The sequence below is a fragment of the Brachycentrus maculatus genome, unplaced genomic scaffold (assembly GCF_059751285.1).
Source record: "Brachycentrus maculatus isolate JH-2025_06_01 unplaced genomic scaffold, ASM5975128v1 h1tg000015l, whole genome shotgun sequence".
Classification (NCBI taxonomy): Eukaryota; Metazoa; Arthropoda; class Insecta; order Trichoptera; family Brachycentridae; genus Brachycentrus; species Brachycentrus maculatus.
The window spans coordinates 85,278-92,271 of NW_028280769.1; positions in this window are offsets into that span (position 1 = coordinate 85,278).

The window sequence follows — 6,994 nt, forward strand, 5'->3', positions numbered from 1 at the left end:
AAAGAGATATTAAAATTTAAAATTTCAGGAATGATAAATTGAGGAAGGTTTTCTTTGACGTTTCCGACAGAAAAAAAAGAATTATGCTTTAAGCTTCGATACGGTTTAAATTCGCAACGCAATTTTATAATTATTAGAATTTCAGTAATAGCCGGAATTCCAGGAAAAGACAGTAAATGTATTTTTCACTTAAGGTGAACTTGCAAACATCCAATTCAGTAAGGGATCGACTGCGCAAGAAGTCAGACCTATCTCATCCATATGTCATCTTTTAGAACGCACATCGCTAACTCCTTTCAACAACTTTTAGTTTTCAGTTGTGCATGTTTTCGGAATGCCCAGAAAAATTCTTCCTCTTGTTTTTATAATCAACTCTCTAAAAAAAGGAAAATGCGTAAAATAATAATTTAATATAATTTTTTTTATTCCAGCTTCACTAAGTGATGGATGCAATACTTAGTTAGCCATATCGCTCACTCCTTTCAACAACGATATATATTAAAAATCGTCAATTTTCTGTTGTGCCTGTTTTCGGAATGCCCATAAAATGTACTACTATATCCCAGCAAAAGCGGCATATTTTTAACTTAATATTTGCCCGCTACAGGGCAGAAAGTGTTGTTTTCGCATATTGATGAAAAGGTTTTGTTTAATTATTTATTTTAAATATACTAAATATTTTTGAAATGGAAAAAAAAACCTTCAGATTTTACGTAAAAAGATCTGTTGCACAGTAAAAAGTTCAAAAGGTGGCTTGATACATTTTTGAGACATTTTATTATATTTTTAAACTTTAATAACGATGTCCTGAAAATTCAAGTTTTTTTTTATAAATTACATTTTTGAAAGGAGTGAGGGATATGTAATGGAATTAGATTTTTTAACATTGTAAAAAAAGTTTTTCAGCTCCTTATCTTTCAGTAACTCTTTTCTTCCCAAATCCATTTACTTATTTTTTCAACAAAAAAACGGTGTTTAAAAACTGGTATTATCTTTCAGTAATATACTGGTATACCAATTAAATATTTGTAAGTTCCATTTTAAATTATTTTACAAATAAAAGATATTTTACAAATTCATTTCGGATTTTTTTTAAATATAAATATATATTATTCCCTACGATGCGGTATTTTTTTATTAATAAAAAAAGTCTTTGAAACAAAAAAAAAATTAAATTTACGGGACAATTTCCTGAATGTAAGGGGACAAAATAAGAATTAATGTGATTAATTTAGCATATATTTCTGTTGTATATGTATTTCTAAATATGTAATGTAAATTTAAAAAATAAATAAATATCCACATCTAATTAAAGTATAATACATTTTATTTTATGAAATAAAATTATATACATTACAATTGTAAACCAAAATGTTAGAATATAAGAAAATGCTATAAATTAAGTGACTGTGAAATAAATAAATTACATTCTTCGTAAAATGCATTTCATTTTAGTGAATTTTCGTTTTTGGAAAATATTCGGTTTTTATCAACTGCTTTACTTATTTCAAATTTTGCAAGATTTTCATACAGAATACCAGTTTAAATACGTGTGAAATTTCCCGAATTTTGTTTTTTAACTAAAATCCTCAAACATTTAATCAATTCTCATTTTTTTAATGAGGCAAATATAGTTGGAAAGCAGAGGAAGACCGAGAAAAACTTGGCGCAATAAGGTTTGTCAGGTACTTAAAAGCGGCTGGGTCAAGAATCGAAATAATCGGCGTGTATGTATGAGGTGATGCATGAATGTGGAAGAGGCGAATAATGTTTACAAAGATAGGGTGGTATGGCGTTCCATTATTTCTGCCTACCCCTGTGGAGAAGCGGCGTGATGGTTAGTTAGTTAGTTAGTTATTTTCAATACTTTTCGTATAAAAAACCTCTCAAACACTGAAAAGCAGTGTTTCTCTATGTCCGCATTGAAACAGCTGAAAGTCCAGTCATATGAATATGCCATTCGTCATCGACAAAATACCAAGATATGTTTTCTCGGTTTTTCGAGCATGAATCGGGTTCAAACATTTATATTCTTTAACGACATTTATTAAATGTCGGTTTTCCGAGTAGATAGATTACGTTTTGGAGGAGGCAGTAAGGGCCAATATTCCTAAAATTAATTAATTTAAACGACATTCACTTAGAAGGATTCAACATGATATTTAATTAATAATAATAGACTATGGAATTCTGCTGAGAAAACCCATGTAGATTTGATGTTGGTTTATTTCAACCCAAATTTTAACTGGTTGGAGATAAATATCTCCCTACAAATTCAATTAATAACTTTGCTTTCAATAGCCATTTAAAGCCTAGTAAAATAAGATTTATTTCTTAAGAGATGATCCTAAATTGCATTTAAAAACACACATACATACATACCGTTAAATACATATAAATATATATATATATATATATATATATATATATATATATATATATATATATATATTATATATATATATATATATATATATATAATATATATATATATATATATATATATATATATATATATATATATATATATATATATATATATATATATATATATATATATGTGTATAGACGTGGACGACCGAAAAAGACTTGGCACGATCAGATCAATCAGAACCTAAAATCTGGCGGTATCAAAAGTCTGCGTAATCGGAGGGCATGTATGACTAGATGTATGGATGTGAAGGAGGCGAGGAGTGTATGTCAGGACAGAAGTTCCATCCTCTCTGCCTACCCCTGCGGGGAAACGGTGTGATGGTAGTAGTAGTAGTAGTAGTATATATATATATATATATATATATATATATATATATATATATATATATATATATATATATATATATATATATATATATATATATATATATATATTTATATATATATATATATATATATATATATATATATATATATATATATATATATATATATATATATATATATATATATATATATATATATATATATATATATATATATATATGTATATATATATATATATATATATATATATATATATATATATATATATATATATATATATATATATATATATATATATATATATATATATATATATATATATATATATATATATATATATATATATATATATATATATATATATATATATATATATATATATATATATATATATATATATATATATATATATATATATATGTATATATATTCAAACACTCTACATCTCCAAAAAAGAGACAAGCTGTTCTGCAAATCGAACGGGAGGACAAATAGGAGACTGCCGAAAAAACCTCGACACAATCAGATCAATCAAAACCTAAAATCTGTTGGCGTCAAAGTCAGCGTAATCGGAGGGCATGTATGTATGACTAGATGTCTGGATATGAAGGGAGCTAGGAGTGTATATCAGGACAGAAGAGTGAATCCTCCCTGTCTACCACTGCGGAGAAACGGTGTGATGGTAGCAGTAGTATGTTTCACTTTGCCATGTTTTCCTCAGTCTTTCTCTGCTTCTATTACCAACCACATTCACACATTAAATTTGTTTTACAATCCTTTTTTTAACTCATTCGATTCACATTCCCCAACCATCTCAACACACCTTTCTTCATTTTATAGATAATGCTTATCTCAGCCTTGCACTATTTCCTTCATTCACCATTCAAACATCTATCATACATCATTTATATATTTTATAGATTAAAAGAAATAATAGTCTTTGACTCCCCCATTTGCTAGTGTCGTTTAGAAGAAGAAAACCTAAACCATTTAGTTTTTTTTTTACCTAATAAATGATCAAATGCCAACATTAAAAAAAAACTCATTCCCCTCCCTATAAATAATCCACTCACCCTAGCGACCAGGAACCCAACTATATACTGTTTTTTTTTTAATTGAACACAATCAATTTATAGTTTAATAATAAGTTTTAATAATTTATAACTAAATAGTATTATTTAATTAAATTGACATTGGCAAAAGCAATATATTCTATATGCAACGTCATTTTTTTTAAAGTACCTAATTACAAATAAATCCACAAAAAAAATTAAAAATATTGTTGTGATTTATACAAAGTTAGAATATATTTTATACAAAGTTTAAACTATTCACAACACTGAGCGCAATTACACGTAACGCGTAAATATGTTTTTCTTATTATTTTACTTTGAAAAATGCCAAAACTTAATATGTTACAGCATGAATTATATTCGCTGGATAATATTTATAATTCTTCCCTTACACTCTCATAAATTCAGTCATAATGGAGATTTTGGTAAACTCTCTAAGCGCGCATTGAAAAGCTTTATCTAAAATCCCACTAAAGACTTTAGATAGAGCTTTTCAGTTTGTGTACAAAATGAAGACCTAGCATCCAAAGTGATCTATCTTCATATTTTTACATTTAACAAAAAATTGTCTTTCGATTTATGCCATAATTTAAAACACTCTTTTTCGTCTTTCAAGTTCACGGTCAGTTGGTCACTATGGCGAAGGTCTCTCTATGTGGAACAAAATTTTCTGTTTGTTATAAGATATAGTTTCCTAGCAATAAACTCGCTTAAACACATTCAGATCAGAGATTAGAGGCATTTAAAATGTGGCTACATCTTAGAATGCTACGCATTCCATGGACCAAAATGGTCCGAAACGCAGAGCAAGAGCAGGGAGACAGTTGCTGACTGATATCAAGGTCCGGAAGGTGTCTTATCTGAGGCATGTGCTAAGAGGAGAGAATCACAAGCTATTGCACCTAATAATAAAAGGCTAAATAGAGGGTCGACGAGGTGTGGGCAGAAGACAGATTTCCTGGTTCTAGAATATACGAGATTGGATGGGGATCAGGACCTGTTTAGAGCTGCCTTAGACAAGGACAATTAATCTCAAGTGATGGTCGTCAGGAGGACTTGATATGACACCCACACATGAGGAATATACGTTTGTTCTGTATCTAAAGTTTAATCGATTTCTGATCGCTTTAATGAATAATGTGATTCAAAGTTGCATTTTTTGACGATAAGTCGATACCTTAAGGTCAAGCTAATAATTGCATTTAAAAGTATATTATTACATTGCTGTAGAATTGACTGTTCGTGATCTAGGACCTATGCACCTTTTCCAATATCAACGACGGTGAATCAACATATCGCTCACTCCTTTCATGAACGTCATAAATAAAAAATCGACAATTTTCAGTTGTGCATGTTTTCGAAATGCCCAGAAAATGTACTTTATCCCAGCAAAAGCCCGCCACAGGGCATAAAGTGTTGTTTTTGCATTTTGAAGAAAAGGTATTGTTTAATTATTTTTGTCAATATACTAAATAATTTTCAAATGGAGAAAAAACCTTCAGGTTTTACCTAAAAATATCTGTTTCACAGTAAAAAGTTCGATACGCGGCTTGATATTTATTTTTGATATATTGTATCATATTTTAGAACTTTAAAAACGTTCTCCTGAGAAATCAAGTTTTTTGATTTATGACGTTCTTGAAAGGAGTGAGCGATATGTTATTTATAAAAGTAACAATTTTGCATAATTAAATATAAACATCATATACTGTACTGCAAAAATCATTTCTATTTCAATACATGTATCATAATCTTCAGTGTGTTATTTTTTTTAATTACTTTTAATTATTTTCATTTGTATATCATAGTTGTATGGCAACATATGGTTCCAAAACTAACCTCACTTTTATTTTTTCACTTCACAATATGTAGTACATGTTTCTCGACACAAACTCAAAGAAATTCTAAAATTGTAACACAAGGCTCCATAACTGATGGGCGAAACAAGAATAAGAACGTCCTTACGACTTTTAATATGTCAAAATGTACGCACTCCGACTACGATGCTGTGTGAACTCTAAAAAATACAAACTCAAAAAAAGGACTCTAAAAAATACAACAAAAATAATTGTTCTAATTTCACTAATTGATTCCGCACTTTTAGGTAATATCTACCCATTTTTAATTTTTTTTTTACTTGGGAAAAACCAGTATTTAAATTAGAAAATTTCTTGGTTAATAAAACCACAAATTAACTGCTAAATAATGAAGTTAATAAGAGGAAGACCGAGAAAAACATGGCACGATCAGGTATGCCAAATACTTGAAAGTGGTCAGGTTAGGAGTCGTAACAATCGGCGGGTATGTATGAGGAGATGCATGAACGTGGAAGAGGCGAAGAATGTTTGCATTGACAGAGTGGCGTGGCGCTCTATTCTCTCTGCCTACCCTTGCGGGGAAGCGGCGTGATAGTTAGTTAGTTAGTTTAATGAAGTTATTGATGCCAGTGCGGTTAGAAAAGGCAAAATGTAAAGAAAGTTATGCTGGCTATGAAATTTTTCGTAGCTTATTATGTACGAGTATATAGATTTATAGCATTTTCAATACGTATATCTTAAAAATGATACGTGATAAGTTAATAATAAATCAATGAGGCTGATTCCTAAAAATAATGCAAAAGATACAAAACAATACAATAGATCCCATGAATTTATTTATTTATTTATTTATTTAAACTTCATGTACTGAAAATAAAAAGTACATTGGCGGGCTTATTGCTAAAAAGCAATATCTTCCAACCGACCAAAGACGGACTAGTGATATTGATCAAAACGTTTGATACCATATATAGCCGTTTGCAATCAGTGGGCAGATAGTACTTGAGCATTTAAAAAAACATAAATTACAAATTGACATTTAAAAAGAAACATAAATTAACAAAAGACGATAATAAGGAGGGCAAAGGAAGAAGGGAGTTTAGGGAAGGAGGTAGAGGGAGGAGGTTTGATCGACAGTTAGGATTCTAATGACAGATAGTAATGTCTCAGACGTTTTTAAAAGTTAATACATATTATTGTCTGATGTAATAGATTTTATCAAAAAACTAAAAAACAATTATTAACAATTAGACAAAAAAGTATTCTAGGATTCTAATGATAAATTGGTAGAATCAGGTAGCAAGTTTAAGCAAGAGAGGAGGGAATTCAATGTCTTAATCAATC